Genomic DNA, 17,958 nt, shown 5'->3' on the forward strand with positions numbered 1-17,958 from the left:
GGCTTTTTGTTGATGATTAAATAAGATAAAGTGCTATAGTACTTACAATAATTCCTAGTAAATAACATATGCTCAATAAATGCTCTTTGATATTGATAATAATATTCATAAACTCTTAATTTCATGGTTTCATTATTTTATTCTGAACATTACACATTTGTAACATTCTATATATAGAGCATGTCCTAATTTTTTAAACTGTCTTCCATGCTTGCTTACTTCATACACAGAAGTAATCTTTTTATTCTGACCATTAATTTCCTGCATCATATATAGGCACCTTATACCCCCCCTCCCCCCATTAAAATGTCTGTCTTTATAGTATCTCTTTGATATTTGCATTGTATTTTACCTCTGTGCCATATTTAAATATGTCGTATAAACTGGCCAAAACTAATTATACAATTTCACCTTAACTTCTTTTCTCCTGCCTTGTGTTCTATAGTTCCCCTCTCCCTTCAACAAAACAAGATACTTGGCCTTCTCTGAAGGCGTTATTCATCCTTCCCTGATTCTCTTCCTTTTGTCTAAAATGCCTTTTTCTGTCACTCATTTCTTGGTCTTGGCCTCTTCTCCCTAGATATTTCACTTCTTGGAAGGTATTCCTGCACATGCTAAGTATAACTCTATAATATTTGTCTTCACTTCTTGGAAGATATTCCTGCACATGCTAAGTATAACTCTATAATATTTGTTTTAACTTCTCATTTGATACTTCCCTTGCTAATTTTTTGTGATACCTACTTCATGTCTCTCATACCATATAAGCCATTGGAAAGAAGAAAATGTATTGTGTTTGTCTATCACACTCTCTTGTTGTACAAAAAGTAACAAACCCCCTTGTTGTGTGGGGAACTGGGGATGAGTATTGAAAAATTAGAATTATTCTTATAACTGTGGTGAAGGTCTGGTTGCTACATCCAGGTTATAGAACTAAAATAGAGTCTGCATAATCATACATAGTCCACATGGGAAGTTGTTCAGTTCAGAAACTAAGTGACAAAAGCCAAAAAGTTATGTATCAATCAGGTAAACCAGGGTTCATGCATATCATAAGAAGTGAACCCAAAAGTCCTGGGATGCCATAGCAAAAGAAACTATCCAAAATCAAGTTCAAACATACCCAGATTGGGCAGATGGTATGGATGACAGAGTTGGAACAAATGAGCCTCTGAAGTTGCCCAGGGAAAACCTGAAGTAGAGGTGAGATGAATCATGAGTTTGTGTCCCACGAAGTAACAAGAGGAAGAGTGGACATTTGTCTCTCAATCCTTTTATCTCCAGAATCCAAAAGCAAGTTTTTCCAGAAGTGATGTGTAGTGTTGCCCGGGTCGGACATTACCTTATGTTCATAGAAGTCCTGGTATTTTGAATGGATTAATCAGTATTACATATTCATAAACAAAGTGGTTAACCATGAGGCTATTCAGAGCCAACTGTTCACCCATAGAATACCACCTATCTAAACACACACATACACACACAGAGATATCCAACTTTATGCATACTGCCGCCCCCTAATCTGGAGGTGAGGATTGGATGAAAGGAGAGAGGAAAATAGCATTGCCAGATATCAGGTGGCCTGCTTAGTTGAAGGAAACAATGTAAACCTACAATATAAACTAGGTTTTCAAAAGTAAAGAAATAATCCAAAACTCAATTGAAGTCAAAATACATTGTCTCACTCAATGATCTAAGTGATTTGATACAGAGATTGGGCTGCTAAAGTCCAATAAAAATCTAACTGCTAGAATATAAAGGGTGTACAGTTAGATATAGGACCATGACACTGAGGTCAAGCTGGCCCTGGTTGAAAATTCAACACAAGAGAGTAGAATGGGTAGGGGGTCTGAACTTACTCTGAAATCAGAGAATGACCCAGTCACTGCTAGCATAGTATGAGGTGGAGGGCTCCTGGAGGATTAAAGATATTCTAAGAGTGTGGTCCTCTGTACTTATTTCTGTGCCCCCTTGTTCAGAGAGGGTGAATCACAGAGCACAGAAGTGAATTCAACTATAACAAAGTAAAGCAAAGGCTTTGGTTGTGTTGGTACTTGCTCTGCTTTGGAGTCCTTAAATTCATACCTGAATTTAGAGAAACTCATCTGGCAATGAATACGCTTTCCACAAATGCTGATTAGATGTATGTGCCTGAATAGCAAGAAAAACAAGGGAATTTCTGCCGCATTAGGACTGATGGTCTTTAAGTAGTAGTTTTATTAAACAAAACACATTCAGATTGTAGTTTAATAGGAATTCCAATCCCAAGCTATGATCCACTTTTTATCAACAATTGTTTTTAATAGATTTCCACTGAAGAAAATTCAATATTTCATTGTAGTAGCTTGTAAGAGGAATTTTCTCTATTTTGTAAAACAATAACAAAAAAAAGTCAAATCATGCACTCAAAGTTTTCTTTATTCTTAGTTTTTATTCTTGAAACTAGATTCTCCATTTGTCAGCTTCTTTCTTTTTAATACTGATTTCTTCTTTTGCTTGTGAAGAAGCTTCACTAAGTATTCCTGGAGTCCTATGGCATCCTTTCTATAAGCTTTATTGATATAAATAAATAGAGAGGGTAAATTATCTTCTTTTCTTTAATCTCAGTATCACTTGGTTGTGTCCTCCAGCATCAGTGCTTAGTATTACAGTCACAATGCTCTTACCTTTAGTTGATAATTTCACAGCACTTTTGTCACACTTAGTTAGGTGCTGATCAGATTCAATTTCGTCTCCCCTTTACCTGTATCTATGTCTTCTATGTGATCATTAAATGCTGTTCTTTTCTTACTGGGTAACTTTTTAAAGTTATCCTGACTGTGTCTTCTGCAGAAATTTCTGATGTATTGAGCTTTTTTTCAAGATACTGAATCATGGTGATTCTTTTAACTTGGTAGAATGAAACTTTAGGATACACAGTTTGCACTGTGTTTGGGGTCAAGCAATGCTTTACTCTACCAGAGCTCCTAAAATAAATGTGATCTTACTTTCTCTAGGAGAATCTGTACTTTACCACAAGACATATAATAGAAAATAAAAATATGGAGGAGAAACTCGATACCTGAAGATTTTAGAACACAATTTGAAAATATTATTAAGATAGGAAATGTCTCCCACCTTTTACTGCTTTTTAGTGTATACATTTTAGATGTAATCAATTAGAACAGTCTTGATGTAACTATGTTAGCTTTTTCCAGGTTTTTGACTCTTTGAAGAAGTATGTATTTATTTTATCATGAAGGCATTGGTTGATTTTTGTAATTCAAAGGTAGTAAAAGTAGAACATTTAGAAGTTCCTATAACCTTCAAATGAAAATTAACAACACTGAAGGTCTTTCAGTTTTTTTTTCTTTTTTCAGGATTTTTTGAGCTTTTGTATTTTGCCTTATTTTGTGCAAGTTCTTTTTCATTGTTATGAACCCAACAATAGTTTGGTACAGATAATTTGAGAAAAAAACATTTGGATTCAAAATCCATTTCTATGGCTTAGTAACTGGATGTGAGTGGCTTAAGGCAAGTCAGTTGGGTTCCTAAAGCCTTTTTCTCTTTTGTCTAAAAAAGGAACATAAAACCTTCTCTTTTTTATTTCAGAAACTCAAAATGAAGTGTATAGTGAATACATACACACACATATACTAAATTTATGTAACTTACTGTTAAATCTTAAATGTAAGTCAACCACATCATGTGATATTCAATGGAAGAAACAGTACTTTTTCCCAGCACCAGAGGAAAATCTGCTATATTGAATAATTGAGAGTTAGCATGTTAATCTATAATGGGAAATTCTCCCATGGATTCTCATTGTTAGTTTTGTGTTTTTATTATTTTGACTTAATGCTCCCATTTTAGGCATTCCCCTTTAGAATCTAACTACTGCATAAAGTGATGGTGTAGGATGCTGGAAGTTAAACTGCATTAAATAATAGGAAGTTATATGCTAATGAGAAACTGGTATAAGATAATGTGGGAGCGCAGAGGGAGCAAACTAACATGGCCAACTCTAGTAGAACAAGGCATCATAAGGTAGGTAGCATGGGAGAAGGGCCTTTGAAGGATTTGTAAAGTTATAGTAGAGGTGGGAGAAGAAGAGCATTGTAGATAGAATAGCTTATGGAAATTTATGATGATCTAAAAGAGTAAGTTCTATTTGGTGACTGGTAATTAATTTAGTGGACTTGTAGTCTGAACATTTGAAAGACTGGAAAAATGAAACTGGAGATTTGGGGCAAGATATTAATGATACCTTTTGTATGCCTGAATAAGGAATTCAAAATCTACACTATGGGGAAAATTGGATACTTTGAAGAAGTATTAAGTAACATATATATGGGGATATTTTTTATGAAAAAAGACTAGAAAATGGTAAGAATTAGGAGTCTTAGAAATTGTATCTGCTAAAATGGGAAATAAATAAGGGTTGAATTAAAGCAGTGGCAATGAATAAGAGGAAGGGATAGATTTGATAAAGACTTTTTTTTTTTTTTCAAAAGAAAATATATCCAAATCTCATAGGTAGGGAGTTCAAAGTCATTTAGTATACTGGGAGATGTTATTAGCAGAATACTTTGTATGTGTGCAAAAAAAAAAAATAAAGTCAGAAAAAAGAAAACAAGACATTGAAATAGAGATTGCTGAGACATGTGGGGAATCTGGGGAAGGATTAAGTCATCCTTTGATGGTAGGATTGAAGAAAACACAGGAAGCTTTGAGAGCAAAAGATCTCCAGCTTAGAGTATTCCAGTAAAAACTTTTGCTTCTGCCTTAACTATCCCCAGGCCTACCTATGGGAAATGTGAACAAGAATGTAGGAGTACTGATTAATCTGAAGGCTGAATAAGAAAACTTTGATGGGAAGCAGCTCCAGTAACTGGCTTCTCAATGCTTTTCCTTCATTAAAATCACTGTATAACATGACAGTTATGGAGATAAAATCAAATATAATTAATTAGCAACAATATTGCTAAGTGAATTTAAATCTGATTTTAAAATGGGCACAGAGTTTACCAACATTTTTTTAAAACTCAGTACCTTTATTTACTCTGAGCTCGAAGAAGAAAACAGTGAGCTCAATGTTGCAGAACACAAGATATTCAAGATCTTAGATATGAGTCATAGATTAGATTTTTTTCTTCTGTGTACAATTCTGCCACAAACCCTTAAAATTATTATATATTAGCCTAAAGAACTTTCTACTCAGGTAATATCAGAGAGAAGAAACAGTAGATACTTCTTTATATCGTATCTGCATTCTGGAGATTAAAAAAAAATTCTGATTTTGGGTGTAAGAACTCATTTCAATATTTCTGCTACCACCTTGTCTCTCTCATTAGCATTTTTGAGTGTGTTAAACTGTACACCTTGGGTTTCAATGTAGTTAATGAGACCTCCATGCAACACTCACTATGCAAACCCATGATCTGAAAGAGTAATACCAACAGATGGGATGACAAAAATTCAGAAAACAAAAAACACTAAATTTTAGCAAAAGTGTATGGTGCTAAAACTCTCTTGCATGGTCAGTAGGAGTGTGAAATGGTACATTTTGATAAACTACTCAGCAGTATCTTGTAGAACTAAACATATATCTGTCTTATGTCACAATAATTTCACTACTATGTATTTACCCAAGAGAAATGAAAACACATGTACCAAGAAATTGCACAAAACTTTTCATAGAATTTTTATTTACAACAGCCAAACACTGAAATGAACTAAATTTCTACCAGTGGGAGAATAGATAAATGAATATTACTCAACAATAAAACAGAAAGAAACACTTATATATGCAATTCCAAAAATGCTAAACAAATGAAGCTAGACTAAAATTGCTACATTGCATATTATACTTACCAGAAATATAAAATAAAGTTTTAAAAAAGTAAAAACCAATTTATAAAGTTAGAAATTAGAACAGTAATTGCTTATGGAGGGGAAGAGAGAGGACATAAAGGACCTTAGAAATGGGTCCTTTCATTTGGGAGAAATGAAAAAAAATCTGTGTTTTATTTAGGATGTTAGCTACTTGGTTGTATAAGTTATCAACATTTATTAAATTATATGCTTAAATTCTTTGCATTTTATCATTTAGATATTTTACTTAAAAAACAAGAAGGTGATATGGTGCCTGCCCCCAAAGGAAGAGTCAAAATAAACTCAAAATTTTAAAAACACAACTAGATAACATTTATAGATATTTCATCATATTATGTATTTCTGAAATAGATCATCTTTAAAATTTTATGCAGATATAATTAGTTAGAAGAAAGGTAGCATTTATAGAGTAATTAATAGGTCTCCAGCCTTAGAATAATAAAATAAATGTGCATCAATGTCTGTATATGAAAAGAGTCACACCTTGAATGTTATCCAGGATTAGATATAACCAAGTGTATCTTTACAATAGTGGAGTTGTTGTTAGTAAAGGGATGATGTGAAGAAAAATGTATTGATAGATAAAAAAGTAAATTCAGAGGGATATCAAGAAGGAAAGCAGACTGAGAATGAAGCAGATAACAGGAGAAACATCTGGTATCCTTATGGAGCATGTATAAGTACCTCTGTCAGCTCATTTGTCAAGCTAGACTTTTACACAAAAATGATGATATATGATTAAAGTTTGGAGGATCAGAAATTTCAGAATATAAGATGGAACAGTTTGGGGCAAATTATATAGTTTCTTGTAACACAGTCTAACCATTGCATCCTGAGTCCTCATCAGCTAGGTAGGACTTCTTGGAGTGTTCCTAGTCACCAAGCTCTTCTCTTGCCATCCTTCTTCTATCCCATCCCCAAAATTCCTCATCTATTTAGAATTAGAAAATTGTGAGATGACTCAAAAGTAACATAAGAAAGGACTAGAGATCAGATCGAAAATAGATCTTATTTTTCCTGTCAATTACAATAAGCCAGCAGTCACTGCCTGGAGTGCAATATTGAGAAGGGATCGGAAGCCTTATCTAGGCTTAAGGAGAAAGATACCATTGCTTAGCAATGATTAATTAGCCATATCTGTAAAGGAGACATACATAGATGATACATATAATTAGAGATCCTAGACTAGAGGATATCTCAGCTTAAAGTTGTGCATTTTTAACAGTAGCTTTCCAGAGCAGTAACTTTTGCTAATGGCCTCATCATTGCCTCCAATGATAAGAAATACTGTTCACCAGAAGGATTTTTCAGCATCCTACAGCATTCTGCAAATTACTCAACTGTCTGTAAGAGTTTTAATCTATAGTAGAAGATACCATGTTGAATGGTAAAACAGTACCATGTTTTAAGGAATAAATAACAATTTAAATGAATAGAAACACATTTCCAATTGTTCCATATATGTATATGATTTGATAAAAAAATTATAAGACGTATTTATTACTAAGCAGAAGTATCTAGAATATTTGAAATCTAATTATTTGTGGGCTCATTCCTGGTACTGTGGATTTTGGAAAAAAAATTTTTTTCATTATTTGAAGTCTCAGTGATATGAAATTTGTCACTGTACATGTTCAGAGAGCTGAAGTATAGGGTAAAACGTGTGTCACAATACATATGTGGTACTAGTAATAAGACTTCTTGATTTTAGAAGAAATAATGTAATACTACATCATCTTTTTTTTTTACATCATCCTTTTAATGCTAAATTGTTTATCAAATGTTGTATTAGCTCTTGCTGTGCATTGAGTATGGAGTTATTTCTAGAGTTGAATCTGGATTATAGCTTACACTTTCAGACAATCAAGGGCAGAAAGGAAGCACAGGCCACACTTGGCAAATAGAACTCCTGGGGTGTGTTCCTGAGAATGCTCAGAGCAGTGAATGGGGAAGTGACTCACCTGAGTTAAAACTGAGCATCACTTTAATGCAGGGACACTAGCTGTGCTTCAAAGTGATACATCAATCTTGAAAGATCATTTGAGCTGAATGTCTCACGCCAGAGCACAGAGCTTCAGGTCCTTTCTGGTAAATATCCTGCCCATGGGTTGCATACTGACCCTGGCATGTTCTCAGACCTCTGGGAAGTCTCTGAAAGAAGTAGCTGCACACCGAGAACATCATCAAGTAAAGGAAGCTCCTGGGAGCTATAACGGGCTCACGTCAAGGGCTAATGCCTTGTGGGGACATCTTGATATTGCTATTTCTTGGCTGAGAAGCAAACCACGGCTCTTCCTTAGAGACTCCACTCAGCACTCGTTTCCATCTATAAAGAACATTTTACAGCTGTGCTAGAAACACAGAGGGAAGCTTTGAGGCCATGTTAGAATTTCCACCATAGAATAACAATAGCAGAATTTCCAACCTGTGAAACACTCATATTCCAATTCAACTGCTCCATGCCAAACATCATTTTCCTATTTCCCAGAATATTTAAGGCAAGCAGAGGTTAACCCTACCTTGAGGAAATGTTGGTGATTATATTTTAAAACTCCTTGAAGAGTGATTCTGATTCACATATGGCACTTTATAGGAGGGTGATTTTAACTGGTAGGAAGCAAAGCATGGTGCCAGTGGATTACTTGTGCTGTGAAAAAGTGACCTAAGAAGCCTAATGGACTAAAAATGTCATTTGTGTAAACTGGGTTCTTATTAGAAGCTTAATTTTTAGGGGATTCTGGGTGGCTCAGTCACTTAAGCATCTCCCTCTCACTCAGATCATGGTCCTGGGGGCCTGAGATTGAGCCCCACATCTCAGCATGGCTCTCTACTCAGCAGAGAGTCTGCTTCTCCTTTTCTCTCTGCCCCTCCCCTTGCTCATGCTGTCTCTCACACTCTCTTTCAAATAAATAATGATAAAAGATTTTTAAGAAGATTAAATTGTATAGTTTCAGTGGGTACAGAGATGGGGCTTAGTATATAGAAGGGTTCACATATTTTTGCTAAATGAAATTTAAAAAAAGTGAAAGATATTGTCTCTTGCATACCAGCATACTCCACCTACCAGGTAGGCAGGCTGGAATTCTTTTCTCTAGGGTTAGGGATGTGCTCATTTTGATATATATGTCCTATTCTTACCTAGTTTTTTTGCAGATTGGGAATGGGCACAGTAGCACCCAATCATTGGCTCTGATATTCAACAAAGCTTTAGTTGTATAAATCCATAACTATAGGCTTTTAATACCTTCCTGTACAGGTAAGAAAGAAATATTTGGTACAAAACCTCAGGTTACCTTTTCTGGCTGTTTTATATGAGAAAATAAGTTATGATGTGTATATATAAAAGTGAACAGAGCAGGAAAGATTTTGTATGTGGCTCACAAGGCTTGAACATGGAACTGTTGGCTGGTGCACACGATTGGGAGGGTGGTAGCACTCAGACTGTCCCAAGAAACAGAACTGATCCCATTTCCACACATTTCCCTTAACCATCATTCACACAATGTCTCTAGAGCTCCAACATGCTGGGCTTATAGCCATACAGTGTGGACCGGGTCTGAATTGCCCTACTATTGTGGAAGTCAGTCTGAGGCAAGCTTAGAGAGAGGCGGAGCTTTCAGGATCCTTCTCAAGCTCCCAGTCCTCTAAAACTGTTCCTCAGCTGGATCTTTAATCTCCCCACATGCTGGCTCTGTGTTGTCCCAGATTTCAGACCAATCCTGAGTGGCAGCAGGAAGCACTTAAGCAGTTTAATATTGATGACAATCCTTATTATGTTGCCATGAGACATTGTGGTGCCTTTACTCCTGCTATTTGGTGTCTTTAAAGCACATATTTCAAACCTCACCTGGACCAGATGGTCCCACTGAAAGCTTCTGCAATTCTATACCATACCCCAAGTGGAATCTCATCATCTTCTTTCCCTGACTCAGTGACTGTATTCTGATTCTCAGACTCCAGTGTTTATGCATTTTCAGCACGCTATCTGCAGACTGATAAAGACTCTCAGTGGATCTTTGTGCAAATCAGAAAAAGAGCATCTTCTTCTTGGTATTGGCAATGCCCTTTGCACATGATGTGTGACTGGTGTGTAGTTTTAGGTAATTTATTAAAGGTGCCTTATTTTCTGGGGAGATGCAGCCCATGCTAGGCTAGATGGTCTCGACAGCAGAGTATGTGCTGAATTTAGTCCCACTCTCCCTTCAGTGAGGTGTTCATGTACACTGGACAACCTATACAACCAAAGGAATGACCTAGTCCATTATATGAATTATTTTCTTGGTAGGCTGCATGGTCCAGAAATTGCCCTATGACTGCAGCTTATTCTTGCCTGGATCTTGATTTAGCATAGAGGGAGCTAGGATCTGTCGCAGAAATTCTGGATGTCAAACACTGCTAAAATATGGAATTCTGACATTCTCTAGATTTAGCAAATACTCTATTCCTAATAACCTAATTGTGATTTGTACCACTGTTTTCAAATAGACATTCTTGTTAGAACCAATCCTAATGAAACAAGAACAGTCTCTGGCATATAGAGAAAATATAATAAAGATGTAGCTGAAACTAATGAGCCATTGCATCTCTTCACCATTGGTACCTTCCTGCTGCCCAAGAATCAGATGCAAATGCCTCCCCACACTGGCCATATCTTGCTCTTGAAAATCACCCTACTTGGCTAATAAATCCCAAGATATGACAGTAAAGGTTAAAAATTAAAAAGTGATACTAAATTGAAAACATAGATTGAAGACCTAAATACATTGAAAGAAGTAACATAATGTGTACTGAAAGGAATGTTCTGTTGAATGGTTTTGGGTGCATTTGATAAAATTTTTTACCAGAAAAATAAGGATGTCATAGATATATACCACAGTGAATTATATTTATTGGTTAATAAAAGTGAAGTGATCCTGGGGAAATCTGAGCTGATTGTGTGCAGCTTGACATCCATTTTCTTTTCTCATACCTTCATACTTGTGACTTGTTCAGCATTTTATAACCCCTTGTAATTAAGTCGTTACATCACATTTCCCTCATATTTCTTTTCTAGACAAATATTTTTTTCTTTTCATTTCTATACAGAGAGTGTGTGCATTGTGTGAGAAAAGCATTGTGAGAAATGTTTTCTTTTCAAACCTAAGGGACTGTGGACCAAGGACAACCACTGAAAAGCATTAGTGGCTGTTTTTATGTAATAGAAAATTTCAAATGCTCAGACAACTTGGACAAGGTCTGGGAAGGAAATGAATGCTTTCTTCTCCAATGTGTCATTTCGTATTAGCAGAAACTGGACAGTTTGAGAATTATTGCTTGTATATCTGGAATTAAATTTCTAACACTTTGAATGCTCATCCTTTACAGTGGTGCCATGTTCTCGGAAGTTTAGCCAGTAATAGTGTTTTCTGCCACAATAAATACAAGTTGTGGAAGTTAATTGCAGCCACTTTCCCTCCTCATTGAACAAAATGAATGATCATCCATTACACAGATAACAAAGCAATCAAGAAAGAAAACACTTGGTTGTTGTTTTCTGTTTTTTGGGTTTTTTTTTTTTTTTTTTTTTTTTTTTGGCTCAAATGGAAGGTGATAAGCATGCTTGCTGAACTATGTGGCCAAAGAAAACACAAACTTCTGGATTTCTTCTTGTTTGGGAAACAATAGACTTTAACGCTGAAGACCTTCTGAAGTGGACAATGTGGGAGTGGAGCACGTGAAATGCTTACTAAGGAGGGCAGTGAAATTATGTTCCATAAAACCATACATAATCATTCCCTTAATCAATTGTTTTCAAGCATTCCATTTAGATGAAAATGAATTACATATATTTCCACAAAAGGAAGTGCAATCTCATTAAAAAAAAAAAGTGGTATCAGAATGCAAAAATAAATAAATAATAATAATAAAGCAAAAGATGAACTGAGTCTTGTAACAATGTAAAACATATGAAATGACATTGTCAATCTACATTTGCAGTGAGATGAGGAACACAGTGACATGTGAGTTTGGCTTTAAAGAACAGCTGGGATTTTGACAAGTAGAAATGAAGAGAGCAGGTCAGGCAATCAACATAGCATGCAGATAGATCCTGCAAAATAGTACGCAGAGGCGGGAAAGGGCTTGGAGGGGATGGAGTTCAGGCATGTAGACAGGAGGGCTGGCAAATTCCACTGCCTACAGGGAGCAAGCAGGTGTTTGCCATCTCAGAAGACCGGTTCAATTTATCAACAGAAATGTCAGGTACGGATTTTTAGGTGGTATTTCCTGTTTGGCTGTGCTTGTTGTTAGACAAGGGTCTACTGCCAATTGCTAATCCACATACAACTCTATGATGTGCGCAGCGCCACTTGAACGTGGTGTGGTCCCACACACTCCAGTTGACGTGCAGCCGGGCTCCTGACCCGACCCACCCAGCAGAGGGCGCTGCTGCTCCCTGCCTCCTCTCCTCCCCACTACCCATTCACAGCTGTTATCATCGTGTGGAAAATGTCGCTATCACTGGGGCATAAAGTGTTTAAGTCACTTCGTTGCTGTCTGATTTATACAGCATAAACATGAACAATTGTGTGTACACTATGATGACATATGTGTGGGTGTAATCACCACCAAATCTTAAAATGATTCTAATGCTTGACAGTAAATCTTTTATTTTTATTATTTTTTTTACAGTAAATCTTTTAATTTTTTTTTTTTTTTTTTTTTTTGTGGCCATGGGAAATAGGCTCATGGGTCTTCAGTGTAACATTTCTTTGGAGGGCAATGATTCAGCCTTGGATCCTGAAGACGGCAGCTGGAGACTGGAGGTGGGTCATTCATTAAAGTCACAGTCTTGAGGAGGACCTCTAGGAACCTGTGTAGAGAGGGGTGTTGTGAGGATGTTGTGAGGATATGTTTAATACCAACAATGAGAGGTTTTCAACATTATTGCTAATGATAGAAACCGAAGAGTTACCTGTACCTATAAACGTGAAAAAACAATGAAAAAAAATCTGACTTTATAAAAATAGTGCTATGTATTAGGGTTGAGTCGTGTTCCTTATTATTTATTAAGCATTATCTAGCAGCAAAATAGAAATATGTATATATACTATTGATCTGATAGCTGTTCTTATGTGAATTTTATTTCACTGTTACATTAGGGGCATTCTTCAATGCTAAAAAGTGAAGTGATTTCTCTTGTTGTGCAATCTTTTTTTCTTATTTTGGATTTTATTTATTTATTCATAAGGACGCACAGAGAGAGGCAGAGATACCAGCAAAGGGAGAAGCAGGCTCCTCACAGGGAGCCTGATGTGGGATTCGATCCAAGTCTGTGGGATCACACCCTGAGCCAAAGACACATGCTCAACCGCTGAGCCACCCAGGCATCCCCCTTTTGTGCAGTCTTAAATTTAGCACATTGAAAAGTTTCACCGGGGGAAAACAAAATTTCTGTGAGTTCTTTTTTTTTTTAATTCCTATTTGTCTATTTTTTTTCACAATTGCATCAGGTTTTTTTTTCTTTCTTTTTTTTCACTATTGCTAATTGATTAATATTAATAGGTAAAAAATATATTAATAGGTAATTAATAATACTGTTTGTAATTCTTCTCTTTTAAATTTTTATTCAATTTATTTCAACTAAAAAAAAAGTTTATTCATTTCTCACCTCCTCACCCCCGCCTCTTGCAACCACCAATCTGTCTTTTCTTTCTTTGCATCTATGAAGCTGTTTTTTGTTTTGTTTTTAGATTCCACATATGAGAGAGATCATATTTGTATTTGTCTTTCTCTGTCCAACTTATTTTTCTTAGCATAATCCCCTCTAAATATCTCTACATTGTCACAATGGCAGGATTTTATTCTTTCTTATGGATGAATAATATTCCACTGTGTATTTATAGACCATAATTTCTTTATCCATTCATTCTTCGGCAGACATTTGTTTCCATATCTTGGCTATTGTAAATAATGCTGGAATAAACATGGAGTTGTGTATATTTTTTGAAGGAGTGTTTTAATTTTCTTTGTATAAATCCTCAGATGTAGAATTGCTGTATCATACTATATTTCTATTTTTAATTTTGTGAGGGACCTCGATACTGTTTTCCATGGTGGTTATACCAATTCACTTTTCTACCAGCCTTACACAAGGCTCCCTTTTCTCCACAATCTCTCCAACACTTGTTATCTCTTATCTTTTTAATAATAGCCATCCTAACAGGTGTGAGTTGATATATCATTGTGGTTTTAATTTTAATTTGCATTTCTCTAATGATTAATGATGTTGAGGATTTTTTCATGTACATATTGGCCATCCGTATATCTTCTTTGGGAAAATGTTTATTCAGATCTTCTGCCCATTTTAAAATCAGATTGTTTGTTTCTTTGCCATTGAGTTGCATGAATTTTTTCTATATCTTGGATAATATCCTTTTATCAAATACATGATTTGTGGTTACTTTGTCCCATTCAGTAGATTGCCTTTTCATTTGTTGGTGGTTGCCTTTGCTATACAAAAGATTTTTAGTTTGATGTAGTCCATCTTGTTTTTTGTTTTTGTTGCTTTTTCTTTAATGTTAGATTAATAAAAAAAAAAATCACTGAGACATGTCATGGAACTTACTGCATATGTTCTCTTCTAGGAGTTTTGCAATTTCAGGTTGCATTCAAGTCTTTATTCAACTATGAGTTAATTTTTGTGCATGATGTAAAAAAGTGGTCCAGTTTCCTTGTTTTGCATGTAGCTAGCTGTCCAGTTTTCCTAACACCATTTATTGAAGAGATTATCTTTTCCTATTGTATATTCTTGGCTCCTTTGTTGTAAATTTATTGGCTATATTTGCATTTGTTTATTTCTGGGCTCTCTATTCTGCTCCATTGATTTATGTATCTGTTTTTATGCCAGTACCATACTGTTTTGATTACTATTGCTTTGCCATATAGTTTGAAAACAGGGATCATGATGCCTCCAGCTTTTTCTTTTTTCTTTTTTTTTTAATTTTTAAATTTATTTATGATAGCCACAGATAGATAGATAGAGAGAGAGAGAGAGAGAGAGACAGACAGACAGACAGAGAGAGAGAGAGAGAGAGGCAGAGGGAGAAGCAGGCTCCATGCACCGGGAGCCCAACGTGGGATTCGATCCCGGGTCTCCAGGATCGCGCCCTGGGCCAAAGGCAGGTGCTAAACCGCTGTGCCACTCAGGGATCCCAGCTTTTTCTTTTTTAAGATTGTTTGGCCAATGGGGATCTTTTGTGACTCCATACCAATTTTAGGATTGTTTGTTCTATTTCTGTGAAAAATACCACAGGAATCTTGATAGGGATTGTATTAAATCCTATATTTCTTTGGGTAGTGTAAATTTTAAATAATTTATTTATTACTGAGGTTGCTAGATAATAAGATAATTTGATTTTTAACTTTTGACACACTCCATACTGTTTTTCACAGTGGCTGCACCTGTTTGCATTCCCACCAACAATGCATGAGGGTTCCTTTAGCTTCACATCCTCACCAAAACATGTTTCTTGTGTTTTTTATTTTAGCCATTCCAACAGGTGTGAGGTGATATGTCATTGTAGTTTTCATTTGCATTTCCCTGATGTAAATGTTGAAGAGCATCTTTTCTTGTGTCGGTTGGCCATTTCTGTGTTTTCCTTGGAGAAATGTCTGTTCATGTCTTCTACCCATTTTTATTTGAATTATTTTGTTTTTAGGTGTTGAATTTTAATAATTGTTTATATATTTGGACTAATCCTTTATCAGATTTGTCATTTGCAAATATCTTCCATAGGTTGCATTTAAGTTTTATTGATTTGTTTCAACCTTGCTGTACCGAAGCTTTTGATTTTGATGTAGTCCCAGTAGTTTATTTTTGTTTTGTTTCCCTTGCCTCTGGAGACATATTTAGAAAGAATTTGCTACATCCAGTGTCAAAGAAGTTGCTGCCTTTCTTCTCTTCTAGGATTTTTTTATGGTTTCAAGTCTCATATTTAGGTCTTAATCTGCTTTAAATTTATTTTTCTGTGTGAGAGTGGTCCAGTTTCATCCTTTTCCATGTGGCAGTCCAGTTTTCCCAACTCTATGTGTTGAAGAGACTGTCTTTTTCCCTTTGGATATTCTTTCCTGCTTTGTAGAAGATTGATTGACCACATAGTTGTGGGTTTATTTCCAGATTTTCTATTCTGTTCTAGTGATGTATGTGTCTATTTTATGCCAGTACCATACTGTTTTGATCGTTATAGTTTGTAATGTAACTTCGACAGCTCTGTACACACACTGTGTTAGTCATTAGCTCTATGTCTAGTTTATAGATCTACAATTTAAATTCAGTAAATAAAGAGTATCTGAAAGTGTAGAGCTGCCATATTTGCTAATGGAGTATTTGAAAATGTAGACCTGCCATATTTGCTAAAGTACTTATTAAATAAAACTGATATCTATTATTCAAATTGTGTTCTAAATATAAATGTGGAATATACAAATCTGGTGTGTTAGCTACTACAGAAAATGAAGAAGAAATTATGTCTATCTACATTGATATTTGAGAAATTGAAGAATAAACACCAACCTGTAGGTAGTAGTAGGTATTCTAATATTTTGTGATGTATTTTTATGGAATGTTTATAGAAATAGAAAACACTGATACTAATTTTTGAAGAAAATTTTGCAACTTGCTTCAGTAGCACTTAATTTTGTAATATTTAACAGTCTGCAGCCTTCACCATTAAGTGTCCTAAGTTACTGGGAAGAGATTTAGGATTGATGTTTCTCCTGAAATCAAACTGTCTCGTTCAATTCTAAAGTAATTTTTCCTTGATATTTAGAATTCTTTCATTTTCTTTAGGGACCGCTTTGATTTACCACTTAATAAAAACTAATTTGTCTATATAAAGTTTCTCAATGTATTTTAAATATGCTATTAATTGGAATCCAGATGTTAAGACATTTTAGCCTTTGATTCATGTATTTGATAACTGAAGCACTAAAAAGATACATCATGCATGAAGGCAGTAATAATAGAATGTTAATATTCTATTAAGTAGGGAAAAAATGAAGGAAGGGATTGTCATTCACTTGATAACCAAGGAATATAATTTAGTACTGAAAGTTTTTTACCTTCCAGTTTATCCCATAAGGTTGTGTAAGTGACTAAATTATGTAAAGAATTGCTAGGTATGTTGTACTAATCTTTACACAGCCACAATATAGTACAGTTTTAATATCAACACCCCCAAAATCTTATATGACACAATCAATCATTTCAACCAGCCTCATGACTCAAATTTCCACATTTAATTCAATCACATTGAATCAGAAAGACCAATTAAGCAACAGTCCATTCCACAATCAACTGAGTTTTTATATAATAATCAGTCATAGCTGAATAGGTAACATTGAAATGTGAATACCACCTCAATGACCTAGCCCTTGGATTTGATTACTTTCCATGGATGATAATATTTGGGAAAATCATCATGTGGACTTAGTTTCCTAATTATATTTATCGGATTGATTGCTATTTTTCTACCCAATATCATTGTCCCTTCCTTTGTATGAAACCAACATAAAGTAATGTTCTAGTCTCTTTTGTAGGTATATGTGACCCCTGTGTATAAATTCTGTCAAGTTATGCATTATAATTATATATAATGTGTTATATAAATATATCAGTATAATTCATATGTATAACCATATATATTTATTTAAAACCATGCACACACATATGTACAGATATGGAAATGGATCAGATTTTTTCTTTTTTAGGATTAAGGATAGTAGAGCCTATACAAGAAGAAAGAGGAGCTTGTGAGGAAAAAGAATAATGAGGAGATTCAAGAGTTAGTGTATCATGCAGAGGAAGATGACCAATGAGGACTTTTTAAAATGCTACATAAATATTAAGAACACTAGATCTGGGGTATGGTTATGTTAGTTCACATCCTGGCTCTACCACTTACTGGTAAAATGACATTGTGACAAATATTTAACTTTCTAAACTTCGGCGGTTTGTGTAAAATCATGACCTCTAATGACCTCTAATGAAAATTCTCTCTTCATATTTTTTTGAAACTTGTACAGACTTGGCCCTTAAAAGTGAGA

This window comes from Vulpes vulpes, chromosome 7 (genome assembly GCF_048418805.1).
Source record: "Vulpes vulpes isolate BD-2025 chromosome 7, VulVul3, whole genome shotgun sequence".
NCBI classification, from domain to species: Eukaryota; Metazoa; Chordata; class Mammalia; order Carnivora; family Canidae; genus Vulpes; species Vulpes vulpes.